Source organism: Callospermophilus lateralis, chromosome 1 (assembly GCF_048772815.1).
Source record: "Callospermophilus lateralis isolate mCalLat2 chromosome 1, mCalLat2.hap1, whole genome shotgun sequence".
Classification (NCBI taxonomy): Eukaryota; Metazoa; Chordata; class Mammalia; order Rodentia; family Sciuridae; genus Callospermophilus; species Callospermophilus lateralis.
This window is the reverse complement of record NC_135305.1, coordinates 212,362,035-212,376,366: the sequence shown is the minus strand read 5'-3', so window position 1 is coordinate 212,376,366 and position 14,332 is coordinate 212,362,035.

The window sequence follows — 14,332 nt, the reverse complement described above, 5'->3', positions numbered from 1 at the left end:
GTAGGCATCTTTGAGAGAAAGGGAAAGAGGGGAAAAGCTAGAAAAGACCTCAGCACTAAACAGAGGGCATGTGGAATGTGCATGGGAGCCTATTCCTGGATTTGTATGAAGGGTGTATGAGCTTCTCAAGATGCAGAGTATAGGAAGTAAAGCTTAAAAAAAACTAAGAACTTCTAGAAAACCAGTGACAGTGCTAGTAATTTTGGTATAATGTAGTTTTTTTAATTTAATGCAATGACTTTATGGATTTTCTTTTTGTTTCCAATTTTTACTTAATATCTCACTTTGATTATTAATTACAGTTTTCTATTGAGGGGACCTTGCTTTTATGTTTCTTATTTTTATTTGCATCACTGGGGGTCAAACACAGGATGTTGTACATAATAAGAAACTGAGTGCTCTGCCTGAGCTTCACCTCAACCTGTTTTTTTAATAGACACAAAATAACTGTTCATACAACAGGGAGAGTGTGAACATTCAATACACATATGCAACATAGAATGCTCAAATCAGGATAATTAGCATTTCCCTCTCTTTAAACATTTGTCTTTGTTTTGGGAACTCTCTAACTTCATTTTTATTATTTTTCATAAAATGTGTGTTATAAAGCTAGTGGAATATTTTGAAGTAATTTTAAGTTTTCTTCTTATGATTATAAAATTTGAATGCAAAAATGTGTAAGAAATGGATTTGGACTGCAAATGTCCCAATGTGTGCTGGGACAGGGGGCCCCTTTCTCCTGTGACTGTGGACTGCTGTGGTTATCAGGCCTCCCTGGCTCCTCCCCCTGCCTTTCCTGCCTCTGTTGACCACCAGCCTAGATTTCCACCATAGTGAGTCTTAAATTTTCTCTATTTAAGAGAAATTTTTGATTAAAAATGCCCTCTGTACATGTTGACATGATTCCATGTCACTTTTCAATACATTCATTCAGCAGGCACTGATTGAAATAAAATGGAATGAAAAATATGAAACAGGAAAAGATGTAAAATAGGGATTATTTAATGACATTAACATGGGTTATGAATTCAAGATTAAGTTAACAAATGTCTAAAATAATACAAAATGAAGGAAGTCCTATTAACTTGCATGGGGGTGCAAATATGCAAAGTTTTAATATCTTTCATACAAAAAATATGTGCATTAGAATATTATAAATAAAGACAGAATGAGCTTGGATCGAGAGGTAAATAAGCAAGAAACCCTTTCAATGATACGTTAAGCTGACACCTTTCTGAGCAATCATCTGATCAGAAAAACACCAAAGACACAATACGCAACACAGAATCAAATGTGACCTAGCACTAAGGATGCATGAGAATATTCAATACCTTCTTTATTTACAGCAAGGATTGAAAAAGTATCAATCACTCAATTTCATAAAAAAGCAAAGTACAAATACAGCTAATTGATAGAATCTAATTTACAAATGCATCAGTTTTAAACATTCCCCACAAAAATATTTCTATGTACATGAAAATAGGCTATCTGTGGAAAAAAAAAGAAACTCCAATAATCTACTATAAATAATACAAGGGGCTGGGCATGATGGTACACCCCTGAAATCTTAGCAACTCAGGAGGCTGAAGCAGGAGGATGGCAAGTTCAAAGCCAAACTCAGGAAAAGCAAGGTGCTGGCAAATCAGTGATACCCTGTTTCTAAAGGAAATACAAAATAGGTCTGGGGATATGGCTCAGTGGTCAAGTGCCTTTGAGTTCAATTACGGTACCAAAAAAATAAAGAATAAGGGGGGCGGTCAGATAAAACTTGCTAGTATCAACAGAGAAACTGGCATAGATGCTGCAGAATAAGAAGCACATGGCCAACAAATTCACATACATATTCAGGCTTGCAGATATATAAACTATTACAAAGTAAGGCTCTTAGGTATGCCTCTATTCACCTATTAATTTTTTTAATGAGACTAGAGGGAAAAAAACTTTAAAATGTATGTCTCAAGAACATTTGCAATGAGATAATCTTACTCAGGAACTTGTCAACACTACATAAATATAATCAAATATTTCTCATCTTAAGTGCACATGCATCAAAATATACCTTAACTTCACATTTTTACCCTTCACAGTTAATCCCTATTCCTCTGCTCTCTTAATTGCAAAGATCCTTGGGCCTCTGTTCTTTCTCTGGGAGCACTGGATGCCTCCCCCCCGCATCTTCTCTTCAGCCTCTGTTACCTTCATTTCCTGGTCAGTAGTGAACCCTGTGCTAACCACTGCAATGTTCACATCTCAGCTAAGTGTTACGATTCAACACAGCCTTGTGAATAAATCATCCATCAGGACAGCAAGCAGCCACAGCAGCTCTGCTCTGAAATAGCTCAGCCTGGCTCTCCCCTGACCTCAGCTAAAGAGTCCTGGGTTTGGTTTTCTCTGCTGCTCTCCTGCAGTACCCACTGAGCTCCCAGACTCACCAGGAGACCAGCTCTGGTAGGAAGGTCTCTCTGTGGAAGTTCAAGGTCCTGCCTGGGTGGGCTTGATGGTAACTGAAGCTCTGTCCCCAGAAAACACAGCAGGAAGGAGTCAAATGCTGGGTTCCTGGGCATACTGAAGACCTCAAAGACACCTCCTGTCCAGCACAGGGCTGTACACTGAGGGAACACATCAGAGCAGAGAGCCACAGCTCCCTATATCTGTTCATTAGCTCATTTTCCTATTCTTCCCCTTAGGGACACTGGCCTGGAAAGACAGGATATTCTTCCTGCTGATTCTCTGTTCCCAGGAGACCCATTTATAACCCAGGGAACCTAGTTTTTATTGCTCCTCCATGGACCCACCTGCCTTCCAGAGGTCCTGCCTCCTGGCACCTCATCACTGCTTTGACGGAAAGTGTTTTCTGAGTCTCACGCTGATGAGCTCATCTTTGTTGGGAGTCACCCCAGCTCCAAAGACTAACTTCCCCATCCCCTGAGAAGAGCTGTCCAATGGTGATCCCTGCTGGCTCACATGATCCTTACCCACCAATCAGACTAGCCCTGTTGGCTCACATGATCCTTACCCACCAATCAGACAAGCCCTGCTGGCTCACATGATCCTTACCCACCAATCAGACTAGCTCTGCTGGCTCACATGATCCTTACCCACCAATCAAAAAGCACCCCATGCCAACTGTCAAACCCTTCAACCATTAAACTGTCATAACTGTCAAACCACCCCCGGCTCTATAAATATGCAGAGCTGTTCTTCAATAAACGGGCATTTTCTCCAACCGCAAGCCTTGATTGTTCTATGGTTGGTGCCAAAACCTGAGGGGGGAATGCCTTGCTGCTCCAGGGCCCCCTCACTCAAGGCTTGCCATCCTCGTCCACTTTTTCAAGCACTGCTGCTACTCACACAACACCCGCTCTTCAGTAGGTGAGTTTCCCTATTGGGTATCCAACTTCAGACAGGCTCTATGCCAGGGCTTTGACATTAATCATCCGGCAAACCTCTGACACCCAATCTGGAGGAGAGAACACACCCCACCATGACCTTCATGGTCACGGTGGATTCTCTGGAGCCCAGTTATAATCCCGACTGGGATTATAATACTCAAGATGGCATACAGAGTAGGGACTACATTCACTTCCTCCTTCCAGGGTTCTATCGCTCTTTATCTCTCCTTGAAAATCCCTCCATCTCTTTTCATCCCTGCTCTCCATTAAACCCTGCTCCCTCCTCCCATTTTCTCCCTCACAAGATCCCATTCACAAATTCCTTGAAGTATTAGAGATGATTTTATCTGCTCTACCACAATTTCTGAGGGAACCCTGCCCTCTTCGGATCCCGTCTGGTTCTCAGCTGGTAGCTCCTTTATACAAGAAGGGGTTAAAGTGGCGGAGTATGCTGTCATTTCCCTCTCATCCTTCATAGAAGAAAAACCTCTCCCACCCAATACCACCAACCAACAAGCTGAACTCATAGCTGCCACAAGGGCATGCAGGCTAACAGAGGAAAAATCCCTCTTCCTAAAGAAAGGGGGCTATTGACCACCAGAGGGATGGCAGTCATTAATTCCACACTTATTTATGGCCTACTACAAGCCTCCAGGCTGCCTTCCCAACTGGGAATAATCCATTGTAAGGCCCACCAAACTGACTCCTCCCTTACTACTATGGGGAATTCCGAGGCCGATTAAGTGTCTTGATCAGCCACCCTCTAGAGATTTACCTCCTCTCTGCTACTCTTCATTACCACTAGGGATCGGCCCAAATATCTCCAACAACTCTTCCAGTTGCTTCACTCTCTATTCCATTCTAGTCCACAGAGCCTCAGTACTTTCCTTCACTCCTTTGTCACCCTTTTTCCATGCCATAAGACCCTCCTACAACAGATCACTTCCGCTTGTCAGATCTGCCAGAGAACCAATACCAATACTCCATTAAAACCTAAACCTTTCCTTCTCATCAGGCGCATGGTCATACCCCAGCTGCAGACTGGCAGATTGATTTCACCAACATGCCCTGAGTAAAAAACAAGCCTTTCCCACTTATAACAAGCAGGGCCCTATGGTAGTTGACTCACATAATCCCCCATTTCGATATGCCCACTTCTATCCAATCAGACAATGGCCCAGAATTCACCTCACAGATAACTCAGGGACTGGCTCACACACTATCACTCCATTGGCATTTCCATTGCCCTTACCGCCCCCAGGCTTCTGGAAAGGTTGAAAGGACCAGTCGGTCCCTTAAAGAGATCCTCACCAAGCTCTCCATGGAATTAAGCCTGGACTGGGTAAAGGTGCTCCCCTTGGCTTTATTGCCCATTAGAGCCTTGCCAAAGAAGCCTTCTAATCTGTCACCTTTCAAAGTCATGTATGGCTGTCCCCTCATTCCTCCTGGACTGCCTACAGAACCCCTACCCATCTCTGAAACGTATGCCCTGCCCCTCCTCTTCCATCTACGCTCTGAACTCTGGCACTCTCAAGACTGGCTCCTTCCTGAGCCCAGTCTCTTTCAAAACCCTACCTCCTTAACACCTGGTCAACTTGTTTACTATTGCCCACCAGGGGAAAAGCCCCCTCTAAAATAAAAATGGGAGGGTCCTGCTCGGGTGACTATGTGCACTCACTTGGTGGCCAAACTCAAGCTAATAACCAACTTACCCCGTGGATTCACATTTCCAGGATTAAGCCCCGTGCTTTTACATGTTCATCAGAAGAGCCAATGATTGTCACCTGTCATTAGGTACTCTTGTCATCCCTCCCCACAAGATCCCTCAAGCTCTGCCTCTCCCATGTCTCAGTTCTTAGCCCAAGACCTGAGGATGTTCCATAAATGGGTTCTCCTAATGCTCCCTTTCATTTCTGGCCCCTCTTGGGTCCTCTCTTCACCCTATATCTGGAGATTCAAAGCAAGTGACCCTAAGGGCCCCCTCCAGCCAGCCCCACTCCCCTACTTGCTTGGATCTGGCCAGTAGTGGGACCATTGTGTGTTGTCCTTCTGACAAACCACTTAGGTATCCAGAGCATGGTGACCCCTGAATAAGTGTGATCATAAGAGAGCACTTTCCTGTTGCTTTTGGGCATAAGGAGGAACATGTGTGCTTTGTTTACCCTCCCAGTTTTGTAAGAATTTCAAGTATCAGTATTTAAAGTTGACGTGTTTCACATAAAACCTGGAGAGATCTACTGCTCTCAAAGGGAAATATGGTATCAATGGGCCACCATCCCCCCTTGGCCGCCTTCGAGAAAGGCACAGAGAGAAGCAAGCTGGTACACCCAGTTAGGAGAAAGTTTGAAGAGCAGCCTTAATAGAGAGTCAAGGGAGCAAGATTGGACTAGTAATGAAGAGTGGAATTGAGGGTGTTAGGTGCAGGACAGGCTGGTCTGCAGGTCATGCCAAACAAAGTTAGCTGCAGGATGACCTGGCTTCTCAAACCCTCTGTCTGGTTCTTTATCACCTGTTTGCTTCAAGCCCAAATGCCCAAGCCCCTGCTCAAGGCTGATCACTTAACCCCCCTTGTGCCAACAATGCAACTTGCAGACCCTGAGACCCCATTAGATTTGTGCTATAAAAACTCCCTGTGCCTGTTCCTTCCCTTTATCATAAAGTTCATTCAGACTCAGGTGGGTCAAAAATTTCTAATGAAGCTTTTAACCAGCTTCTCCTCAGGAATTACCAACTCCTGGCTACTGATGATACCTCCAGTCGAGACCTATGCCAAATGAACTGACATCATCATGGATCTGTGGTGGCAAGGAACCTTGTTGATACCAGTCTTGTCTGCCCTCCTGTTGGGGCTCCTTACTTCCCTCCTCCCATGCGGCCCCATCTCAGCAGGAAACAGCCAGAATGAGTCAACGCCCACTCTCATTTAATAACAAAGAGATTGGGGGTAATGTTGGGTGTTGAGAGCCACAGCCGAAGCGGCCCCGGCAACATCTAGCTGATTGGCTCCTCTGTGGTGATGCTCATTGGAGATGCTCATTGAGCTGTTTCCCTGCCCTCTCAGGCCACGGAGCTGCTCATTGGGGGACTTTTTTGGCTCCGCCCATGAGACCCAGCCAATCGGCCTCAAGAGCAGGAGGATTGTGGGAGGTGGAGAGGCTGGTGGTGGGGGAAGTGGCTTGTGGGAAGCCAGTGGTGGCAGTTGGGCTCTGAGGGTTTTTTCCTGAGGACCTGTTTTCTTTGGCGTGTGTGATTTTAAAAATAAAGTTAGTTTCTTTTGACAAGTGGCTCCTGAATTGTGCCCAGCTAGACTGTGGGTATTTGGGAGTTGCCCCAGCTCCAAAGACTAACTTTCCCATCCCCCAAGAAGAGCCATCCAATGGTGAGCCGTGGTGGGTCACATGATCCTGTCATCCAATGGTAAGCCCTGCTGGCTCACATGATCCTGCCATCCAATGGTGAGCCCTGCTGGCTCACATGATCCTTACCCACCAATCAGACTAGCCCTGCTGGCTCACATGATCCTTACACACCAATCAAAAAGCACCCCATGCCAAACTGTCAAACCCTTCAACCATTAAACTGTCATAACTGTCAAACCACCCCCAGCTCTATAAATATGCAGAGCTTTTCCTCAATAAATGGGCATTTTCTCTGAAGGCAAGCCTTGATTGTTCTTTCATCACCTCTGATCATTCTTGCACTGTTTAACACATGAGCTTTTGGGAAATACCTCATATCTAAACCATAACAGTCAGTATTCATTCAAAAGAATGAAGTATCTCAAACAAATATCTCCACTTCTACATTTGGTACATTATTCAAAATATCCAAGACCTGGAATCCACCTAAATACCCATCAACAGATGAATGGATAAAGAAAATGCAGCACATATACACATTGGAACAGGATTCATCCATAAAAATAGATGAAGTCCTAAAAAAATGGATGGAACTAAAGGTCATAATGTTAAGAGAAATTAGCAGATAGAAAGACAAGTGCCACATGACCTCTCTCCTGTGTGAAATATAAAAATTTTAATTTCATCAAACTGAAGATTCAAATATGAGGAATGAGTTGGTTTGGGGGAGAGAAAGTTGGGAAAATGTTGGCCAAAGAATACATATTTCCATCAGATAAAGAGGAATAAGTTCATGAGCTCTACTGTACAACATGGTCAATACAGTTAATAATATATTGAATCTTCAAAAGTACCAAGAGTAGATATTAAGCTTATTAAGTAGATATTAAGACTGTCCTTCTGTACCACAAATTATAAATCCATAATGTATATGATGATAAGCTATATTTAGTCATTCATATGTACCTATATATGATATGTATGTAGGAATGTGTGCATATAGACATATATATTTGAAATGTGCATATATACTCAGAACATTATGGTTTATGCTATAAATGAATGCAACTTTATCTGTCAATTTAAAAAGGTAGTCCACCGATCAAGTTTGGGAGCCTCAAGATCAACTGGGTATTAGTTTCAAATGCACAGTCTCTGGGTCACCCTGACCTCCCTGATCATAATCTACATTCAAACAAATTCCCAAATGATTCATATTTGCATTGACTTTGGAAAACTTCTGGTCTAGAAAGGATGTTTCTCACCTCCCCATGTTGACCTCTGTGCAAGGGAACCCTGTGGTGTGATCTCCTGTGCACTGAGGAATGATGAGTGACATCCCTGGCTTCAGCCCACAGTCAAAGACCCAAAGTAGTGGTTAGAGCTGGACAGTCCTTCTGCAGAAAATGTGAAAGTGATGACTAACTGTAAAATATAAAACAAGGTCTCCATGAGGCAGAATCAGAAAAGAAAATAGTTTATTTTTCCAGTGGTACCAAAAAGTTTATGAATTATATTCTGTGAATTTGCACCAGGAAAGTGAGAAGCAAAGTAATTTGATGCACCAAGAAATATCAGTTTTATAGATTTTCCCCAGAGTGGAACATAGTAAAATAACTGAAAATAGTCTGAAAATCCTTACTGTGCCTAGTTGAAGCCATCTTGAGTGGGTCAGTGATGGTGTCCGTGAGTCCAGCACAGCACAGGGAGGTGGACTCAGGCTCTGAACTGCCTGCCTTGAGGACATCCCCTACACCACAACCATCACTGTTTCCCTGGAGCCATTCAATGATGAACTCACTCCCTGTGCCAGGAAACCCTTGTGATGTCACAGTGACCTGAGCCAATGAGGAGCAAGGTAATGGTCACAATGGCAGCTGTCTGTGGAGCATCTGCTCTGGGCAGCTCATTTTCTGTGAGCTCTAACCTTAGTTCACACAGAAACTGAAGAAGAGGGAATCTACCAAGTATGTCTATAAGGAGCCTAGGTTTGTAAGTTTGATTTCCTGTCAGAAGTGAAGCCTTCAAGAGTCTAGTGTCAACTTATTTAGGCAGAAGCCAAGCTAGAGAGTCCAGCCCCTGACCACCTAAAATCAGAACTGAGGTAATGGAGGCCTTCATGGTGGAGAAGGCCTTGGAGTGCTGCACTTGACTCTAACACTGGACCACAGCCTCAGTCCTAATTAATGGAACCACCATGTGACCCTGCAGTCCCACCACTGGAAATGGTCATCCAAGAAAATGAAGGTGGCATCTCAGAGACGTCGGCACTTCCATATCACTGCAGCATTAACCAGAGTAGGCAGAGCGGAATCCATTTAGGTGTCTTTTCATGGATGCATGGATAAGAAAACACCATATGTATACTCAGGGGAGTATGGTTCAACCATAAAAATGTAAGAAATCCTGTCAATTGTGACAACACAGATAGAGATGGAAGTCCCTAAATAAGTGAAATTAGAGAGACAGAAAGACAAATGCCACATATGGAATCTCACATGTGAAATCTAAAAACACTGATTTCATGGAAATAAAAAGAGTAAAATGGTGATCACCAGGGACTGATGTGGTTTGTGGGGTTGTGTGGAGAGATGTTGGTCAAAGGATCTGAGGATCAGCCAGACAGGAGGAAGAGTTCAGAGTTCTACAACTTGGTGACTCTAGTTAGCTACAGAATCTTTAACAATACTGAGTGGATATTGAGCATCTTACCACAAAATATAACAATTATGTGAAGTGATGCACCTGACAATTAGCTGGATTCAGTCATTCCACAATGCATGTGTTCTTGAAAATGTTCTGCCATAGGCCATAAACACAATTTTCCTGTGTATTTAATAAGAGTAATCCATCACCAATTGGCAGCCTCAATGCCAACTGGGAGCTCTTAGGCAAACACAATCTCACCTCACTGACATGCCAAATCACAATCTGCATTTCAACCAGATCCCCAAGTGATTCATATTCACATTGAAGTTGGAAAGATTCTGGTCAGAAAAGTGTGTCTCAAACTCCCCACCATTGACATTTGAGCTAAACAACACCTTGGTGTGTGGGGTCCTGTGCTTTGCTGGATACTGAGGAGCATCCTTGGCCTCAACCTGCTAGGCACAGTAAAAATACCAAGTTGTAACAACCTCAAACTTCTTCAACCTTTGCCACTTGTCTCCATCATCATGCCTGGTGGAAGACCAGTGCCCTGGAGCAAGAGATGTGGAACGCCAGGAGGAAAGCTCCTTCTTACTCAGTTCATAATTAGAGGCAGATCTCTTAGCCTCTGGGCCTCATTTATCTAGATGTAAAAAAATTAATCCTTGTACATCTGTAAAAATGAAATGAAACAATCCTTGTAAGATTTTAACGTCAGTCTATGCTGCACACACTCAAGAATATCTCTAAATATATCTCTAATAATTACCTAAAGTTTTATAAATGAAGGCATAAATGACCATTTTTAACTTGATATCCAAGCATGAAACTCATAAGTGCTTTGTAAAAAGCATCATGAATAGAAGAAAAAGTTGGCTATGATCTACATACTGTGGGGTCGGGCTCCAAATTCCTCAATAGGACACCCATAGCACAACAGTTAATAACTAGAATCAACAAATGGGACTCACTCAAACTAAAAAGTTTTTTCTCAGCAAAAGAAACAATAAGAGAGGTAAATAGGGAGCCTACGTCCTGGGAACAAATCTTTACTCCTCACACTTCAGACAGAGCCCTAATATCCAGAATATACAAAGAACTAAAAAAATTAGACAATGAGATAACGAATAACCCAATCAACAAATGGGCCAAGGACCTGAACAGAAATTTCTCAGAGGAGGACATACAATCAATCAACAAGTATATGAAAAAATGCTCACCATCTCTAGCAGTGAGAGAAATGCAAATCAAAACCACCCTAAGATACCATCTCACTCCAGTAAGATTGGCAGCCATTAGGAAGTCAAACAGCAACAAGTGCTGGCGAGGATGTGGGGAAAAGGGTACTCTTGTACATTGCTGGTGGGACTGCAAATTGGTGCGGCCAATTTGGAAAGCAGTATGGAGATTTCTTGGAAAGCTCGGAATGGAACCACCATTTGATCCAGCTATTCCACTACTCGGTCTATTCCCTAAAGACCTAAAAAGAGCACACTATAGGGACACTGCTACATCCATGTTCATAGCAGCACAATTCACAATAGCAAGACTGTGGAACCAACCTAGATGCCCTTCAATAGACGAATGGATAAAAAAAATGTGGCATTTATACACAGTGGAGTATTACTCTGCATTAAGAAATGACAAAATCATAGAATTTGGAGGGAAATGGATGGCATTAGAGCAGATTATGCTAAGTGAAGCTAGCCAATCCCTTAAAAACAAATGCCAAATGTCTTCTTTGATATAAGGAGAGTAACTAAGAACAGAGTAGGGAAGAAGAGTATGAGAAGAAGATTAACATTAAACAGGGATGAGAGGTGGGAGGGAAAGGGAGAGAGAAGGGAAATTGCATGTAAATGGAAGGAGACCCTCAGGGGTATACAAAATTACATACAAGAGGAAGTGAGGGGAAAGGAGGGAAAATATAAGGGGGAGAAATGAATTACAGTAGAGGGGGTAGAGAGAGAAGAGGGGAGGGGATGGGGGAGGGGGGATAGTAGAGGATAGGAAAGGCAGCAGAATACAACAGACTCCAGAATGGCAATATGTAAATCAATGGTTGTGCAACTGAAGTGATTCTGCAATCTGTATATGGGGTAAAAATGGGAGCTCATATCCCACTTGAATCAAAGTGTGAAATATGATATATCAAGAACTATGTAATGTTTTGAACAGCCTACAATAAAAATTAATTTAAAAAATAAAAAAATAATAAAAAGCATCATGAAAACAAGGGTTCTGGCAAATTCCCATGACTTTAACAAATTAAGACAGTTTTCTCCCTTGATGAAAAGGGAATAGCAATTTCCTAAAGATAATGGGAAATGTGCCCCTCTATAAGACCGTGCTTGGGAGATCCAAAGCCAAGTAGCTCAGACGTTTGAGGGAATTGTAGCTAAAGGTTGGGCACAAATGCTAAGAAGTTTGGACTTCTGGAATGTGGGATTTTATGGACAAAGAAAAACAAAGCCTAGTTTCACCTAATTGCTCTGATCTCCTGGGAACATAGAAGGAGCAGGAACATTTTCCTTGCTGCTCACAACAATGTCCCCCAGGGAAGTCAAGTGCTCAGGGGAAGGAGTTAGGAGAGGACTGAACCTAATGAGCAGAGACAGGGAGCTACGTGTAGATGCCCTGATGTTGTCCCTCAGAGCAGGCAATCGCAGGCTGAGCAGGATGTGGTGGCTTGTTCTGGAGTCCTAAGTCTGGCTCGGGGGCCAGGGCTTCCCTCTCCTGCTGTCTTGTCAGGGGACAAAGCTTCAGTCTCCACCATCAACTAGGCAAACTCCAGACTTCCACAGGAAGACCTTCTCAGAGACCCCATCCATGTGAGTCTCAGACCTGGTAGGTCCTGCAGGAAATGTTCAGCAAGAACAGAAGCTGACAACATCAACCTAGCCAGCCCAGAGCTGAGAGAGTTGAGTGCTGACTCCCTCATCTGCCATTGGTTAACATGTTAAAAAGAGAAGCATCTCACAGACTCTCAATGCTTAGATCATTGCTGAAAACATATAACGGGAACAGAGCCCAATTGGACAAAACTGGGAAAGTGTATCAAGTATTTTCCATAAAACGAGAACATAACCAGGGAGCTCCTCAGTAGCAGGTTGGGCAAAATGAGTCTCAGGGGTGGCGGATTGTGCAGTGAGGTGAGGGCATTTCTTTTTCTAATTTCAACCTGGAGTGTATTCAAGCCACTTCTATATTCATTAAAAAGGTGAGAGTAATGGGCTGCTCACAAATACTGCCTTGCCACCCTCCTTCAGGGACACACATCTCACAGCATCCTCTCTAGTGCTGGGTGGTCACTTGAGTGAAATAGTTTTTATTTGATGGGTCAAAAGAGAAAATTAAAGGGCTTTATTTTTCAGTTCTTTCCTTACTGCCCAGGGTAAGTACATTTTTTAGCTTGTTAGCCTTTTTCTTTCGATTTGCAATTGCAAATACTTTGCTTTTGTGGCAATTGGGCATCTTTATATTCTGCGTTCAAAGAAAGAATTGAAAGTTATTTTCACTAAGATTGCTGCTTGCCATTGAGCTCTTTATATATGTCTTGAAATTTAGAGTGGGAACATGTGAGTTTATGAATTTCATGTAGCCAAATCTAAGAGTTGGTCACGTTGCTAATCCACCCCACCAATGCTTTTTATATTTAATCTTCCTCTGCATGATCTGTAATAATCAAGTTCCTTTTTTTACCATTTTCATCTAATTTCTTATCTTTTTTCCTTATTATTCCCCTTTTCCTCAGGGTGGTTCTATTTTTATGAGTAGCAACACCCTTTCACCTCTTGTGGAACATATTTTCAAGTGAAAATCTACTTTCTTTCTCAGAAGCCCGTGTTGCATACACAGGAGTTTCATTACCTCTACAGAGATGGCCTCTCTGCACAGTTGGAATAGGCACCTGGCCTCACAGGTTTACTGCTGGGGATAGGTGGGAAGGTGCAGGTAGCACTCCAGGTCCTCGTGTGTGGTGGGAATTCATGAAGGGAGCCGTGGTGGTGCTCTAACCATGGTGGTTACTCACTCCATCATTCTTGCCATTGTGTCCGATGTCCTAAGAACATTTGGATCCACTTATGTTTTTATAGGTTGAAATTATAACTTGGAATATCACTTCTTTCACTGCTCCTAAAAAAGTATTTTTTATTATTTTATTTCCAAGTATTTGTCAGTCTTGAATTAGAGACTCATGATGATGGTTATTTTAGTTATTTTTTTAATTTTTTTATTCTAATTAGTTATACATAACAGCAGAATGCATTTCAATCCATAGTACACATATAGAGCACAATTTTTCATATCTCTGGTTATACACATTCATGTCTTCATATATGTACTTAGGGTAATAATGTCCATCTCATTCCACCATCTTTCCTACCCTCATGCCCCCTCCCTTCCCCTCCTTCCTCTTTGCCCTATCTATAGTTTCTCCATTCCTCCCATGCTCACTGCCCCATCACTATTATGAGTCAGCATCCACATCTCAGAGAAAACATTTAGCATTTAGTTTGGGGGGATTAGCTATCTTCACTTAGCATTATATTCTCCAAATCCATCCATTTACCTGCAAATGCCATGATTTTATTCTCTTTTAATGAATAGTAATATTCCATTGTGTATATATACCACAGTTTCTTCATTCATTCATCTACTGAAGGGCATCTAGGTTGAATCCACAGTTTAGCCTTTGTGAATTGTGCTGCTGTAAACATTGATGTGGTTGTGTCCCTGTAGTATGCTGTTTTTAAGTCCTTTGGATATAGACCAAGGAGTGAGATAGCTGGATCAACTGGTGGTTCCATTCCAAGTTTCCCAAAGAATCTCCATACTGCTTTTCCATATTGGCTGCCCAAATTTGCAGTCCCACCAGCAATGTATGAGTCTGCTTTTTTCCCCACATCCTCGCCAACACTTATTGTTGTA